The sequence below is a fragment of the Protopterus annectens genome, chromosome 6.part1 (genome assembly GCF_019279795.1).
Source record: "Protopterus annectens isolate FY-2018-M chromosome 6.part1, PAN1.0, whole genome shotgun sequence".
Classification (NCBI taxonomy): Eukaryota; Metazoa; Chordata; order Ceratodontiformes; family Protopteridae; genus Protopterus; species Protopterus annectens.
This window is the reverse complement of record NC_056738.1, coordinates 235015287-235034507: the sequence shown is the minus strand read 5'-3', so window position 1 is coordinate 235034507 and position 19221 is coordinate 235015287.

The following is a 19221-nucleotide window of genomic DNA, read 5'->3' as shown; positions in this document are numbered from 1 at the left end:
AAACCTCCAAGCAGACGTGTAATCCTGCGAGAGGAATTAATGGTGGCAATAGTTCCAATGACAATTTGCTTACAATCAATGATGATTTTTCAGAATTTCCCTGTCTTTTGCGTTCAACAGTTTCTACCCATCGAGGAGATGGTGCGGCGCCACCAAACAACAGACAGTCACTGTTACACCAGATTGTCAAGGTGACTTTTCTTCATCTGCAAATGGCAGATTTGACTTCAAAACTTTTTTAGAGAAAGATTATTTATCAGAATCTCCTGTTAGTATTGGACATCACGAGGGGAGAACCAATACTTACAGGGGGAATATAGACGAATTATATTTTTTGGTAGAGAAATACAAGTGTCTTGGTTGTGATTGTTCATTCCTTAGGGAATGTTTAAACAAACAAATTGTACCTAAGTGTCTTCGTATAGTTAAGTTTCCGAACAACGTTGTGGAAGGATCTGAATTTCATTCAGAATTAATTAAGATTTATGATGTGTGGCTTTGATGTTGTGGGTTCTATAATTAAAGAAAACGAAAGAGTTAGAACAATTTTATTGGACAAGATAGAGCGAATTAATGTAAACATTATTAATGACCTGCTTTTTAAGGTGGAATCTGAAAAGAAATTATAAAATGACATTTTTTCTGATGTGGAGTCAAAATGTATGACTGACATGAAAAGGAAGCAGGCTAAATTAGAGAGGGATGTAAGGGATTATAAGTATGGTAAGGCTTATCCTAAACCTAAAACATCTTATTCTTTTGCTACTGCAGCCTTTTACCATACTGACAATGGACCTGTAGATTCTCCTAGACAGAATGTAGATCTAGAGGGGCAGGATATGTTTTTTGATCAACCTGAAATTTTTCAAATGGACATGCCAGCCCCTTTACGGAGATCGGACAGGATTCGCAACCAGAATCCTGTCCGTTATCCACAGTACAAGAACAATTACAGACGGAATTATCATTGAATGTTCATTTAGATATGAACACTCCAGTAACAAAACAAGGTCATATTTATACATTGAATGATTACAAGATTTTTAACTATAGTGATATAGAAGTAAAAGTGGAACATTTTCATTTATTATCAAAGGGTTTTAAATTTATTCCCATTAGAAAGGCCAGTTTACCCAGATTAATTGTAGATTTAAAGTTATTTTTAAGAAAAATGAATTTTGCTTTATTATTTCAGGAAAACAAAATTGAAATAGAGGGTACTGGCTCTCTGAGGAAAAGAAGCACTATGAATCCACCTTTACATCCACAATTGAAAAACTTGGATATAATTCTAGAAAGGGAAATTAGGAAAGTAGTAAGCCAGCATAGGATTTTTCCTAATTTGTCAGTGGGTGAAAAAGCAGTGTTAAAACGAACTGAGAAATAACAGGAATGTCAGAATTATGCAGCCCGATAAAGGTGGAGGTACAGTATTGATGGATTTCATAACCTATGAATCCAAAATGAAGGATTTACTTTGTGATACCTCCAAATACTCACGGGCTTCTGTCAACGAGGTCAATTTGGCACATTCTAAAATCAAGTTGTTATTATATGATTTACTATTGGAGGGCTCTATTGATAAGGACACCTACAATTTCTTGATTAACTTACATCCCAGGGTCCCTTCAGTTTTTGGGATACCTAAGGTCCATAAGGACCCAGTGGACCCTCCTCTTAGAGTTATTGTGGCCTTGGAAGGTTCTGCTACTACTTCACTGGCTAAATTTGTGGATGACAAACTAAAAAAAGCTTCCTTATGAGAGTCCAACTGCACTAAAGGACTCTTGGGATTTTCTTAGGCGTGTTCAACCTCATTTATTTTCCTCAGAATTGTCCTTTGTTACTTTAGATGTGGTAGATCTGTTTGGATCCATTCCTCATGATGTTGGGCTTCAGTGGCTAGAGGATAGTATGAGGGATAACAAATCGTTTTCAGGGGACGACTTTAGGAACTGTTTAACGTTCATGGACACAATTCTCACCAACAATTATATGTTTTTCCAAGGATAATTTTTTAAGCAAAAGAGGGGAGTTGCAATGGGGGCTAAATGTGCACCCACATACGCGAACATAATTTTGTCTAGATGGGAATAATTATACGTATTAAACAGTCCTTTTGTTGGGTGCTGGTCTTTATATAAAAGGTTCCTGGACGATATAGTCATATTTTGGACAGATACATATCAAAGATTTATTGAATTTTTAGATTATTTAAAAAGTTCCACCACCTTTTTAGATTTCACTTATAGTTATAATTCAGAAACCCTCATTTATTTGGATGTTTTCATTTCCAAAAAAGCTGATGGCTTTTCTTCTTATATTTACCGTAAGGAAACATTCTCCAACTCTTACCTACATTTCAAGAGTAGCCACCCCTTTTTCCAGAAGAAGAATCTGGTTAAGGGACAGTTAGTAAGAGTTAGTAGAATGACTTCAGATGACCATGACTTCATCATCGAAAGTGGTAAAGTTTTAGAAATGTTTAACAGACGTGGTTACCCCGATATGTTACTACAGGAGATGTTTGATTTAGTGGCCCAGGGAAGAAAAGATAGATTTGCCTCTATTTTAGGACAAACCATTCAAGCTGCAGGAGATACAAATACCCACATGAATGAGGTTAAGAAGTGGGACGATGCATTTATTTTAGATTATTCAGGGGATGCAGCTGCAATTAAGGAAGTTATTTTTAATGAATGGAACAGGTTTGTGGAAATTTCCGATTTAAATGTATTCAAAAATAAATCTTTGAAGTTTACTTATCGGAAAGACTTAAATTTTAAACAATTATTTGAGTTTGGTATACAGAATAAGGCTAGTGCATCTTTAAAAAGAGCGGGTACTTTTAAATGTGGATCCTGCTCACAGTGCCCCTATATAGCTAATAAAACCAGCATTTACATTACAGCAAGAGACAAGGAGATTACTAGTGACAGTTTCTCCAACTGTAATACTTATGGTGTGGTTTACATTGCTATATGCAAACTGTGCAGTTCTTACTACGTTGGAAAAAAACGAGAGAAAGTTAAAAAAACGTATATATGAGCATTTGTATGAAATAAAGAAACAAAATAGCAAAAATGCCCTTTTTAGACATACTTTGATTTGTTCCCAGGCTACATTTCTTTTCTTTGTCTTAGGAATTATTCCAAAGGAAATAAGAGGTGGCATGTGGGAAGCCAAACTCAAATATAGAGTTGTACTGGCAGATTATTTTGGATTCCACCAAGTTACCTGGTTTGAATGACATGATTTCCATTTCCTCAGTTCTTAAATTAAGGGCTGCTAAATTGTGATTTTAGGTTTTAGCCACAAGGTGGCTATGGAAATATGGAATTAGGGCTAGATTTTTTAAACAATTTTAAATAATTTTTAAGCAACTGCTATAGTAATTTTATATATATAAAGGGAAGATACAATTTTTAACTAATTTATATGTATTTTGAACAATTATGTTGTGTATTTGAAAAATTTCATTCAGTGTACTTATAAACTTTTACGTAAATAGTACTGTTAAAGAAGTTTGAATAGACATTTTAGTACCAGAGATTTTTATTGGTTAGACTTTGTTGGATCAATTAATTGAATTATGAAATTGAATGGCTATTTAAATGTTCTGTTTGTTGTTTAAGATCACTTTCTGATGAAGACTTGCCTTTGTCGAAAACGTACAGATTGGTTTGGCGTTATTGGTGTTTTGTGATTTTCAATAAAAGAACCTTTTAAGAAGGAATCCTGGTTTCCGACCTCTATTTGGACACTCCTTGCAAGTCCTAATTTTGGTTTTGGTTGTCGTTTGACTTGCTTCCATCTTTTGGTTTAGCTCTATACTTGACTGGATTCTCACCATCTCCCATAATCTCTGTCAGAACCCCACTACTCTACCAGAACAACTTAGTGACCACCTACCCACCTCTTTCCTTAGAGTCACCTGCCAACAACCCAAACCTAATCTTTATGGAGATTGTCAAAAACACTCTAAATTCAATGTTACCCAATTCAACTCTAGTCTATCTTTCACTGACTAGTCACTCCTTAAACAAATCCATCTAGATGAAGCAGTAAACAGTTTCAATACCATCTTCCTCAATACCCTGAACTCCCTTGCTCCCTCTAGAAAGTTAAGAATAAAATCCAACTATGCTCCTTGGCTTTTCAAAGACACTAAGTCCCTTATGCTCCAATGAAATAAAGTCTGGAAAGCCTGTATCAAAACTAAAGAATTACCCCTCCTTCAGAACTATAGACATCTCAGAAATCTTACAAAAAACAGTTCAATGCTGATAAAAAAGTCCTTCTTTAACACAGTTCAACTGAATAGTAAAACCAACCCATGTAAATTCTGGTTGACTTTAAATAAAATTCTCTCTCCTGGCTGCCCCTCTAACCCCTCCCCCTACCCAAATACACCCCCTCTAGAATCCATTACCCTACTGAATAAACACTTTATTGACACCATTCAAGTGCTACTTACCATCCAATGGTAACACTACAACCCAATCTGCCCCCCCCACCCATCTAACAATAACCCCTTCACATTTCATCCTGTTCCCACTTCTTATATCCAATCTCTACTTCTTAAGCTAAAACCTTGCTCCCCTTCCACTGATAATTTACTTCCTTCCTTCCTCAAATGGACTGGCGACTCAATTGCATACCCAGTGTCTATACTAATCAATAGGTCCATTCAGGAATCCACTGTACTCACCGTTTGGAAATCCTTTTTCACTATAGCCCTACACAAAGATGGTAACTCTACTGACCCAACTAACTACTGTTTCATAGCTATCCTATCCCCCCTATATAAAATTCTCGAAAAATGCATCCACTCCCAACTACTAAAACACCTCCTTCAAAGCAATCTTCTCAGACCCACCCAACATGGTTTTTGTCCCAAACATAGTTCAACTACAGCCATCCTGTCCTTTACCCATACCATAGCTGAGGCCCTAGATAACAACAAAGTCATATCCTGTCTCTTCTTAGACCTTTCAAAAGCATTTGATACCGCCTCCCATCCACTACTGTTATCTAAACTTGCCTGTCTCAATCTATCTTCCTCTTTAGTTGATCAGTTACTTATCCTGCAGGCAACAGTCCATTAAAGGTCTCTCTTCCTCTTCTCCATTCCTACCTGTCCCTACAGGAGTACCCCAAGGCTCCATCTTCGACCCCTCCTGTTCAGTACCTTCACTAATGATCACCACACATCATGCAAACAATACAATACAATACATGCAAACAATACATCCCTCATACAATATGCCGATGATTCAACTCTCATCTCTATCTCTGACAACATCTCTGAATGCCATACACTCACTCAACACACCTTTTCATCTACCGGGCAGTGGCTAACCAGTAACTTACTCATCCTGAACCCAAAAAAGACCAAACTCCTCCTATTTCTTCCCCGTTCTCTGACTCACCACAAATCCTCCTTTTCTATCACTTCTGCAAATAACACAATCATTAAACCTGATACTCACACTAAATTGCTAGGAGTCATTATCAGTGATGAACTCAAATTTAATATGCACCTTCTCCAATGTATAAAAAAGACTAATCAAAAACTAGGCTTACTTTATCATAACAAAAAATGTCTAACTCCAAACGTTAGACTCTCCCTCACTCAAGCTCTCCTCCTCCCCTCCCTTCTTTATGCTGCCCCTGTGTTCACCGACATTCAAACTGTAACCTTAAACAAACTCCAACAAACATCATAAGATAGCTAGATTCATCACAAACTCTCCATGCAATACTCATCACTGCTTGCCCCTTACATTCCTCCACTGGCTTGAGTTCTCCCACCAACTGTTGCTATCACAACTTCAAATGTTACACTTCATTGTCTATAAACCTTCATCTTGTCATGTGCTCTCTTCCTTCATCTCTGTCTACACACCTCCTCGTACTCTTCATATGTCAAATCAGCTACTACTGCAGATCTACCTACCAACCTAAAACAGCAATAGACAAACTCTTATAAATACTCCATCACCTAAACTTGGAACAAACTTCCTAGAGACATGTGCTCCTCCATTCACCCATCCCACCTTAAAGAAAAACTAAAGCTTCATCTACTTAACTCCAAATTCTGTCCCTGTCAGGATCCAACCTAACCCCCTCTCCTTGGGTACACCTCTCAGTACCCCCTTGTCTACTAACTTTCCCCCTACTTGAGGATACTTATTTCTACTTAATACTTAAATCTGATTGGAACTAACACTTTTTGTAAATATGTAAATAAATCATAACCCTGATAACAGGACAGACATAACTACAAGTGTTTAAAATTATTTCTTTTTATTTTTGTCTTTTGAATGCTATTGTATAATTTCACTTTTTGATCACATGTTAATGTATATGTTACCAGTTTTGCTGTCTTCAAAATGTCTTTTTTGAAACTTTTATTCAATTCTTGTTCACATGTTAATGCATATGTTATCATTTCTCTGTATGTATAATCTTTGTTTTTCTTGGAGCTTTTCTCCTCGGGTCTCCACTGAAAACAGGCAACAAGCCCAGCAAGACCAAACGGTTAACAAATGTCAATAAATAACTAACTAAATAAATAAATAAAATAAATATGTAACATATACATCAGTCACTGGAAATACCCCCCCCCACACACACACACACACACAAAAAATAAACCTGACTGCACACTAAAAAATGTTGCTTTACAATGCAACATGCAGTTTAATATTATAAAATGTTTTATACAAATACTAATAAGATCAAAAATTGTTTTACTTAACAGTCACTTTTTTTTCCGGTCCTCCTAAACATTAAAGACATGGGGCACATATACTTTACAGTCCGCCCACAAGTTTAACCAAGACAACAAAAATCCAGTCTGTGCCACTTTTATTTGCAAAACTATATTTTACAAATGTGCTTGATGCTTTATAGTCTCACATTTATTCACTAATTTCAGTGCTGCTGGTCTTCTTCCTGATCCTTTCCATCTCCCAGCACTAGACTCTGGTTCAAGTCCAAGGTACTCCTGTTTCTTTTAGACAATTTATGTGCTCATTTCTGTCTTTCAAGTATTTTCCTTTAGAATATTGGAAAATGTTTCAATGGCAAAGACTCTCTATGATTTTTATTGTCCGAAGAATGAGAAGCTGAATCCCCTTTTTGCTTGCTGGCTCACATTTTGTTGGATAAACCTTTTTTTCCTCCTTAGCCTTTTCTGCATCAAAAATGTCTTTGATCCTCCAGGAAAAAAAAACTCTGAGGACAGATGGTTATAGCAGCTTGAATCTCACACCTGCCTTTCAACATCCCTGATTGCTGGGATAAATGTGCTTCTCTTCTGCCTGGTGTAGAGTGAATAGTCATTTCCCACAAACACTCCTGTCAAATAAAGAGCGTTGGTAAAGAACAAAGAGATTTTCCACTACAAAAAAATTATTTTTTTCTCTGAGCTGCTGACAATGAACTTCCGTAATGAGTAACAAATCTTGATATAAACTTAGATATTTAAGGAGGAGACCATTTCACTTATTTTATTAGCTGAACTGTCAATATTCAGACAGTATATAAATGCATTTGTTTTATTTTATTTCAAAGACCATGGTTTTGGTCTTTTTCAGCAAGTACCAGATTTGCTTCCTGCAACCATGACAGAAGGCTGTTTGCATTACTATGGAGATCATGTTCATAGACTGATGCTGATGACCTGTAAATAACTAAACTATCAGCTTCAATAAAAGAAAATCCATCGCAGTTAACAACAATTAAAAAAGATGAAAGAAAACCAAAAAAGATTCCAGACACTTGTCTGTGACATTGTGTAACCTGTCTGTCATTAATCTGCTAATTAACTATAAAGAAGAGTGGATGGAAGGAGATTGCAATAATCATATAAGCCATTATCTTTTGTTAGATCAATATACAGAGATTTACGTAGTAAAAAAATTATTTGCTGTCAGAATGTCATCCTTTCCCATCTAAATGGGTGGCATTATATGCTTTCTATAGGAAAGGTTATGTTGATTGCTTTATTTGTTCTGCTAATCACATTACTGTCAGTGGACCAGGTTTTTCAGCATTTAACCAAGCTAAACTGCGGTGGTGGTGCTGCGGTAGCATTGTCGCCTCACAGTAAGATGTTATCCTGTTCGATTCTCAGCTAGAGCATCTTCTGGGTGGAGACATGCGTGAATGGGCGTACCTTCGTTGAAGGTTGTGCATCAGAGCTGGCAACTCGGCATGTAAAAATCTACTCCCAATCATTAGCGGACCGGAGTTCTGCTGTGGCGACCCCTAACTGGGAAAAGCTGAAAGACACAACAAGATAAAAACCTCAGCTGTAATCTTTTTTGGTAAGAGAAGTGGAGAATTTAGCCAATGAGAACATACCAGTAGTTTTCCATTAGAGGAACATTCAGTGTTTCAAATGTTTATACTTTAATTTTAGAAAAATCTTAAAAGGTCTTAAAATCTCTGCAAACCTTTAAGACCTGGCAGAGAACACTGCTCCTTGAGCAACAGACCATGATGTAAAGATACCTTACTTTAAAACCACCCTTTTAAAGCAAAATGGAGGTTAAAAAGGTCACCATCCCTGGAGCAAACATTAGGCATTAAGCAAGTTGAAAGTGTTGCAAATTAACAACCAAGACATTAAAATTGTCTTGATATAAGATGCCATTTTAGTCACACTGTTTAAAGGAGTACCGCACCCACAGACTCAAAAAACATGTTTAAAGCATCATGACATGATGTTTCCTACACTTTAACAGCACTCTGGGATTATTTACAGGATTTTAAATATTTTTATATGTAATTACAGACTCTGACCACCTGGAGGCCAGCATATTGACGTGGTTTGGATAAATCAGGTTAAATCAGGTTAATTATCAGGTTGGATAGATTGCCACTCAGTATCCCACAAATCATTGTTTGGCTCACAAATGTTACATCATGCAGGCCTCCGTTTGCCTAAAGCTCCTGTCATTTCATAGATGTTGCATGCGTACAAAGTTCTGAGTAAAATAGAACAGTTAAAGTAACATTCCCCTGCTGCTGAATGACTACTTAAAACAGAAACAGTGCAAATGTCACAGAACACACACAAAGTGCTGTTTACTGCTACCTTTTTTCCCAATTTAGTTTAAGTGGCACTAATTTGTGAGACAACGAATTCCAGTCATTTTACTTATCCCCTCCCCCATAACACTTAGCTTCCCTAGCTGTCAAAGTCCTGAGGGTAATTTGACTTGGTAATTTCATTGACTGGCAGATCTCAGCAGGGTGCTTGACTCATGTAATTCAATCTTTGCTCTAGCATTTCCTTTGTTACAGAGGACATTTTTTTTGCTGCACTGTAGCCATGGCCTTACTTGACTGCATTAGCATACAGTTTATGTAGCAACTCCTGTAAGGTCTTGCACCAGGGAGCTAAATAAAACTTTTAAAATATTAAACCAGTTTAGATCTTTATTAGTGTAAGTGTTTAAGGTATCACTTCATGCTTCCACCTTGCTAAAAATGATTTACATGTGCAAAGTGTGTTGGTATTCAGTGTTTGCCTACATATTTTTTTTACTCCACTGGTTGGTTTGCAAAAAAACCTTTTGCAGTGTCCCTGGATTAGTCTTTGTACATACAAACAGTGCTATATTTTCCCCTTCCGTTATCTTGTGTCCAGTAGTCACTTATAACAAAGTACATTTTTTTTATATATATAAAGGACATCAATGTTAATTAACCTTGAATCAGATAATGGATGCCACTGCAAAGAATCACTGTTGAAATATTGGTGCATGGACTAAATCCCTTACTAAATATTTGCCAGACTCCAGTTCAATTGGTGCTATGGATTTAATATACTTGTGTGTTTGCTCATGCATTCCAAATATCCCCACCATTACATACCAATTTTGCAGTGTAGTAACCACCCGACATGCCCATACACCTTTAGCCATCAATATGCAGCTACTCCTGTTCATGTGAGTATGTGAATTCATTTTCAGACTTAAGGTGTGGAAGCTACACTGAATAATTCTAGGTGCTTGTTCAGGTTTCACATGGTGCTTGCTTAAAGCTACTCTCAGGTTAAGCCACTATGAATATGTTGCACTGCCACCTCTGATACGAGGGTAATGTTTTAATCATTTTATTCCCGCACTGCACACTAGCGGTATCTGGTGCAAATACAAGAGAAGTATGCAAGCGATACACCACCTAAGCATCATTTGCCGCGCAGAATGTACAAGTATACATACCAAATTTCTGTGTTTCCAAACATCGGTGTTACTACACTACTACTGAATAAAATGAACATATTGAAATGTGACATGACCTGTTATCAGATGTAATTACGATTTTTTCCCTGTATAAAATAATTTCCATGATTCTCTGTCTTTTTGGTTTCATTCACTTAACTGGCTACCTGTAGGTTTGCTCTTTCTTAGCAAGTTGCAGTAAATAATTTTGTTATCTGGTTGTTTACCTGTTAGTTTGAATGGGCACACTATGAACGTTTCCAGTGGCGTCCCTGGGTAAAAGCTCAAAATGGTGCCATCTCAATGGTCTGACCTTGTACTCTAGTCCCTTAACTGCTGCCTTGCATATCTTGCATAAGGCAGATCTGAATTATCCATCGCAATGTTCAATTCCTATATCAGGCAGTATCAAACTGTTTATTGACTTAAAGTTTCTTACCTTAGTATTTTTGGGACAGCAATCCAATCTCTTCACACCCTGTAAAATACAGCAGCCACCACTCATTTCTCATGTTCATCCATTCTTGAGCTAGCATTATCCACATCACATAGCGCCACGTGACATCCCAACTTGCCTGTTATTGTCCAATACCTGTCAATACAGGAGAAGATGAATGCATACACCTAACTATATAGCAGCAGTCAAAAGGCAGTACTTACATGATGTATTCACAAGCTGGCTTTTGGTTACAATGTGCATATGCAGCAACTACTGCATATTGCACTATCGTGACAAGCCTCTGTACCACTTCACGGTAGCCAGCCTCACAGAGGTCCACTCACACCACAACATTACTTGCAGCTGCAGCCAAATCCACTGATCTCACCACTTTCATAACACTCCTGCAGCTACGCATGCTACCCTAAACATGCCTCCTCTTGCCATTTGTGCATTATGTACATCTCACTTCTATCCTCAAAGACCAGTCCATAAAACTGCAGCTGCCAAACAAGCGCCACTACACTGCACCACTTCATGGTAGCCAGCCTCAGAGGTCCACTCACACCACAACATTACTTGCAGCTGCAGCCAGATCCACTCATCTCACCACTATCATAATACTCCTGCAGCTATGCATGCTAACCCAAACATGCCTCCTCTTGCCATTTATGCATTATGTATACCTCACTTCTGTCCTCAAAGACCAGTCCATAAAACTGCAGCTGCCAAACAAGCGCCACTACACTGCTGCATCATTCACTTGAACAGTTTGTAATGCTGCCACACAGCAATCACACTTTCAATACACATTTACATTCTCTAGTGATTGATACATGCAAATTTTAAGATCAACCACCTGACTTTCCTAATGCCTGTATACTTACCCCATTGTATATGAATGACCTGCTCTATATTCTAAGCGCTCCGATATGCATCCCAATTTGAAAGCATGTGCTGTTGTCAATGTTGCACACTGCGGTCCTAAACACATTCCCACAGAGTTGTTAAATTGTATGACATGTCTTGCCAGTCATGGCAGTTTGACCAGTTGTTCAATACCAGGATTGTGAACTGGCCAGCACTCAGTCTCCACACACCATTTATCAATACACACATGGTCCACCATAGTTAATGTGATATTACTTCTCACCAACAGTTTAGCATAGTTTCTCCAACTAATGACCTCAGTACAACACAACCACCAGGTCTATACCAATACAACTGTTAACAAGTCATGAAAAAGTAGTGCGTATAGGGACATAGTCACATATGTTTCACTAACTGCTAGTCTGCTCTTTCAGCACTTATTGTCCATATTAACTGCAACCCATTGTTCCACTTATGTCAAAGCTAATGTCCTTCAGTTGTGACCGTCACATGCTAAGGCCCCAGTGTAAGGAAGGGGCAAACATGAAATTCCTACTCTAAGCCATGCCCAAAACAAGCATTTCCATGTCGCTGCTTTTAACAATGTCCACCAACTTCATAACACAGGAATAATACCCAAGCAGAGCTCCACGTGGTCCTGCAGAGGGGTCCTGGCAACAGAGAACTGAAAGAAGCGACCACTTTCCAGATTTAAGTATTTTTTGGCTTTTTTTATTTGCATTGTCCTCTCTGACTTTCATTTAACTAGCTATAACTGTTTTTGTGTCTATCTGCTGATTTCTGAAGTATCTGCACTTAAAAGTAGCATTTTGGTCGACTCTGGTCGATTAATACTGTTTTTTTGTTAATTTAACTGCTGAGGCTGCCCACTAAAGTGTGCTAGCCTGTGTAAATCGATTTTACTGTTTGCTTAATTGCATTTCTGTGTGCTTTCCTGAAAAACAAAAACAAAAAATACTCCTTGTTTTCCGCCTTTGCTCGACTAGTTTGGACCAGTATACAGGCTTTGCTGTATTCTGGGCTGTGTGTAGTTCCTGTGTTGGCCATTGCCTTACTTGGATAGAAGGAAGTTTCTGAGCTCACCAGTGGGAGTGGGGAGCCTTGAGCAGCCTATCTGTCCCTGGGGAAGTGACCTCAGCACTTGAGCTGAAAATTATTGGTTGCTTTGGACCATTTCTAGCTCTTTTCAAGTTCCTGTATAAAAATCCACCTCAGGGCGTTTTTCTGGCTATATACCCAAGCAGAGCTCCACGTGGTCCTGCAGAGGGTCCTGGCAACAGAGAACTGAAAGAAGCGACCACTTTCCAGATTTAAGTATTTTTTGGCTTTTTATCTGCATTGTCCTCCCTGGCTTTCATTTAACTAGCTATAACTGTTTTTGTGTCTATCTGCTGATTTCTGAAGTATCTGCACTTAAAAGTAGCATTTTGGTCGACTCTGGTCGATTAATACTGTTTTTTTGTTAATTTAACTGCTGAGGCTGCCCACTAAAGTGTGCTAGCCTGTGTAAATCGATTTTACTGTTTGCTTAATTGCATTTCTGTGTGCTTTCCTGAAAAAACAAAAAACAAAAAAAAATAGTCCTTGTTTTCCCGCCTTTGCTCGACTAGTTTGGACCAGTATACAGGCTTTGCTGTATTCTGGGCTGTGTGTAGTTCCTGTGTTGGGCATTGCCTTACTTGGATAGAAGGAAGTTTCTGAGCTCACCAGTGGGAGTGGGGAGCCTTGAGCAGCCTATCTGTCCCTGAGGGAAGTGACCTCAGCACTTGAGCTGTAAATTATTGGTTGCTTTGGACCATTTCTAGCTCTTTTCAAGTTCCCTGTATAAAAATCTGCCTCAGGGTGTTTTTGCGTGGTTGGGGTTATACAGGTTTAAACTATTTCTGGCTCCACCAAGTCTGCTCTTCAATTTTTCACTTAGAAAGCTCTACTCAGTCTATTTAGCTGTATATATTAGCACTTGTTTTCGGGACTTCTAGTCTTAGCAAGCACTCTTATAATAAAGTAAGCACTCTTATACTAAAGTAAGCACTACAGCCATCCACTACCCCCTGTGAATACCCACTTCCCTTAAAGGCACAGCACTCCTTATAATATTCTAGTATGTTGAGTGGTAGACCACTAGCATCCTCTCTTGTTCAGCTGGTTAACCTGGGAATCTTAAGACAATGTTACAATTGTCTCATGTACACAGACAACCCTCTCCTCCTTCCTACTAACACAAATACTTGTGAGAGATGCAACTATATAGCCAGACTGGAGGCTGAACTCTCTCAACTCAGGACTGGCAAGACCAGACAGGAGGAGAAGGTACCCACACCCGAAGCAAAACTGGTCATACATAAAACCACCACCACTACAAACCAAACACATAAGAACACAAAGACATACTCGGAGGCTCTTATAAAAAACTTACCAAAACAACAGAGGCCTCCAAAGCAGACACCCAGAAATACACCCCACAAAACGTAACACCTACAACACATACCTCAAACAACAGGTGTGTCACACAATCACAGCCCCTAAGGCAAAACACTATGCCAGAGACATTAGTAATAGGTGAGTCTATAGTCAGACACACCGACGTTCCACTTACCAGGCTGAATAAGGAGAGGGTAACGGTGAGCTGCCTATCGGGAGCTAGGATCTGCCACATTACACACGCACTCAGGTCACTCCAAAGCAAGTACAAGTATGATGCAGTCATTGTCCATGCTGGTGTGAATGACCTGAAACGTACCTCCCTGGACTACATGAAAAGAGACATTGAGGAGCTCTCCGATTATGTAGCCCAGACTGGTATGACCCTGACCCTGAGCAGCATCCTGCCTTCACCAAGAATGATGCCTCAGTACAAAGACAAAATGATCAGTTTTAACAATTGGCTTAATCACTGGTGTCATTCTAGGGGGATCCAATGTCTGTCAGCCTGGGATGACATGCTGGACAAGCCGCGTTGCAAGGGATGGCTTGCACCTGTCACCACTGGGCTTCCGGATACTGGCCAAGGCTCTTGCCACCCCCATAGTGCCTTTTTTAGGCAATGCTCAAAAGACAAGTCAACCTCCGTAAAAAACAAAAATGGAAAAAAATTAAGGGTAATGCTGCTCAACGCCAGAAGTCTACATCTCAAGATGCAGGCACTCGAAGCACTTCTCAGTATGGAGAACATCGATGTCTGTGCAGTAACTGAAACCTGGTTCAAGGCTCCTGAGAGCACTCCAGCGCTACCAGGCTATACCTCATATCATGCTTTTCGGCCTCAAGTTCCAGGCCGAACCACAAAGGAGGGTGTCCATTTTCATAAAGGACACCTACACCTCTCGATTGGTGGCTACCATGAAGCATCAGAAACCATACAAGTTTTACTCACCATAGGCAAAACTGCCATACAACTGGTCGCATGTTATAGAACACCCTCCCAATCCCAGGAATCCCATCAAGCATTCCTGAAAACACTGGAGGATATGAATGTCACACCAAACACCATCATATTGGGTGACTTCAACTACCCAACATAGACTGGGCCCACTATTCTAGCCCTAACACCCTAGCCCAAAGATTCCTGGAATTCATTAACTCAAATGCTATGGAGCAACTGGTCACTTCTCCTACGAGGAGAGATAATACACTTGACCTGATTATCACAAACATGGGGTCCAAATGCTCCGCACGGATATAAACCCCTCACTAGTAAGATCTGACCATAAACTGATCATGTTGGATGTACATATCCCACCCCACCCCAGAACAAAAGACTACAGTGAAAAATTTTTCAAAAGCTGACTTTACACTCCTTAAGTCAGAAATGATATCCTTTAAGCCTACTGGGTTAATGGAAACCACATCCCAAAATGCTGAATCCTACACAACAGCCTTCTACGGACATCTCCAAGAATGCATGGATCAAGCAATCCCAACTAAAACCAAGACCCTCTCCACCAAGGAAAATGCCGGTTTGGTGGACCCGCTATAAACAAACTGTACAACAAAGAAGGAAGCTACTGCAGGACAAAGCCAAATCCCACAAGGGAAAGGCTTCCCTGATCAACACAAGTAAAACTACATTCTCTCATAAAAACATCTAAAGCCAACTTTGAGAGAAAGATTGCCAAGGATACCAAAGACAATCACAAGGCCTTCTTCAATTATGTCAGAACCTTGGGAGGAAATTCTCAGATATGCTCTGAGTTGGTACACAACGACAAAAATTCACTGACCCTACCGACATTGCCAATATTCTGGCTGATAGGTTCAGTGCAAATTTCTCCCTCCCTCACCCCTAAAGATGTAGTAATTATCCCTGCTGAATGTAACCTACCTGTCATCTCAGACATACAGGTGAAATCAGCACTCAACAAAGCAAAAACACAGCATCTATGGGACCCGATGGTATCCCGGTTGCGTGTTACGTGAACTTCAAGATGAACTAAACCCGCACCTAAAAATGCTATTCAATCTTAGCCTCACTACAGGATATGTACCTGAACACTGGCGCACAGCAACAGTGGTCCCACTCCACAAAGGGGAAAATTCTACTGACCCTGGTAACTACCGCCCCATAAGTCTGACCAGCCTGGTCTGCAAGGCTATGGAAAGAATCATCATGGAACTCATAAATGGCGATATTGGAGATCTGCAGACCCTTGATCCCACCCAGTTCAGTTTTGTAAAAGGCAGATCCTGCCTCTTAAACCTGGTTGACTTCTTCGAGACAGTCACTAGTGCCATCGACGAGGGCAAGGCTGTCCACACTGCCTACTTGGACTTGGCTAAAGCCTTTGACACGATGCCACACTCTGGCATCATAGACAAGCTCAGCAGCCTAAATGTAAATCCATATGTCACAAGATGGGTAGCAAACTGGCTAAAAAACAGAACCCATAAGGTCAAAATTGCTGGAGCCATGCCAGACTCAAAACCAGTCACGAGTGGTGTCCCACAGGGCTCAGTCTTGGGACCACTCTTATTCGGCATTTACTTCTCGGATGTGAAAGCAAATATGGAAGGATTATGGCTGACAAAGTTTGCAGATGACTGCAAACTGGGTGCCATAGTTGATTCACCTGCTGACACACACATCCTACAGAAAGGTCTCACTGAAACGGACAACTGATGCCGGAATCATGGCCTCAAACTTAACGCCAAAAATGTATAGTCATCCCCTTTGGGAAAAACAAAGTACCCACAAATTATCACATAGACAATAACCCACTGAGTACGGAAGAAGTAATCAGAGACCTGGGGACTCAAGTCGATAGTGACCTCTCCTTTGACAACCATGTTGCCAAAGTGGTCAGAAAGACATTCTACCTTGCCCATCTCATCATGAAGGGATTCTCATCCAGATCAAAGGATGTCATTGTACCTCTATATTCCTCCCTTGTCAGGCCCATGATTGAATATAATGCTCCATTTGGGATGTATCTCACCCGGCACATGCAACAACTGGAAAGACCCCAGAAGTACCTCACCAAGAGGATCATGGGTCTCAAACATGTGCCTTATCCAGCTAGATTAAAGAAACTCCAGCTCTATTCAGTAGCATACCGCCTGCTCAGAGGTGATTTGTGCCTAACATATAGGGCCATGTCCAACCAAAAACTGATGGACATGCTCCATCTCAAAACATCCAGATCCACCAGAACCACACGAGCTAAAGATTTCAACCTCTGCACAAATATGAATAAAACATGCTGGAGGGATAGATTCATAACACAGAGGTTACCCGTACTCTGGAACAAAATCCCAGTTCATGTGAGACAGAGCCCTTCATTGGCACTGTTCAAGAAAAATCTCGATGCATGGATGGGAGATCGTAAGTTTACCCCGGGAGTCACCTCAGTGTCACTACTAGACAGAGGTATAGTTTACTAAATAATGGGGTCCCACATGTGTCACTACTAGAGAGGTGCAACTATATAATACAGGGTGGCGTAAGCCACATCATTGTTGGCTAGGCTTGTAAATGCCCCAGGGCAGATAGCCTAGTACACTACTATGAAACTATGAAATACAATGAGGCATTTCACTGTTCACATTTTTTGCAATTACAAATAACACTTTGCATGGTACTATAGTAATGTACAAATCAACAATGGTAACTGAAATATCACAATGCATCCATAATACATAAGCAGTTTTGAATCAACTTGACAGTAAATGACTCCATAGATATATGTCAGCTCATCCAGACAAAGGATGGCAAAACTGCATGAGGCCAAAAACTTTTAATTATGTTACACTTGTTTACTGGGATAGTCGCACTGGATTCATGTCCTTTGTCAGCAGAGGGCCAGGGAGAAAATTTCCAACAGAAGAAATAACATAGATTACTCAGTTATATTACATTACAAGGATTGCACAAGTTACAGAACATTAGAAAATACAAGACAATGCATTTAGCACAGTGTTTTAGTAATGTTCCCAAATAGGGAGTCACAGTTCTCATGGTCCGACACAAGACAAGGTGTTTTGTACAGTGGTTTAGTAATGTTCCCAAATCGGGACTCACAGTTCATGGTCAGACAATTACAATTGAGACACATCTGATTGGAAGCAGAGCTTAAGTAAATGCATTTTATATTTTTGACACACCCCAATGACACACACCCCGACCCCACTGACACTCACACACACCAGGGAGAGACACACACACAGACACACCAGGGAGGCACACACATACAACTCCCTAGTGACACACACACACCAGGGACACACACACACACACACACACACACACACACACACACACACCAGGGACACACACCAACACACATCAGGGACACACCCACACACCCACACACACCAGGGACACCCACACACACACACACACCAGGGACAGACACCAGGGACAGACACACACACACCAGGGACAGACAGACAGACACACACACACACACACCAGGGACAGACAGACACACACACACCAGGGACACTCACGCACTAGAGACACACACACACACACACACACACACCAGGGACACACACACACACACGCCTGACACACGCCTGACACACACACACACACACACACAGACACACACAACAGGGACACGCACACACACCAGGGACACACACCAGGGACACACACACACACACACACACACAATAGGGACACACATTTACACACACACACTGGGACAGACACACACACACACACACCAGGGACACACACACCAGGGACAGACACACACACACACACCAGGGACAGACACACACACACACACACCAGGGACAGACACACACACACACACACACACACACACACACACACACACACAGGGACACACACACACACACACACACACACACCAGGGACACACACACACACACACCCACACACCAGGGACACACACACACACACACACACACACACACACACACACACACACACACACACACACACACACACACACACACACACACACACACACACACACACACACACACACACACACACCAGGGACACACACACACACACACACACACACACACACACACACCAGGGACACACACACACACACCAGGGACACACACACACACACCAGGGAACACACACACACACACCAGGGACACACACACACACACCCACACACCAGGGACACACACACACACACACACCCACCAGGGACACACACACACACACAA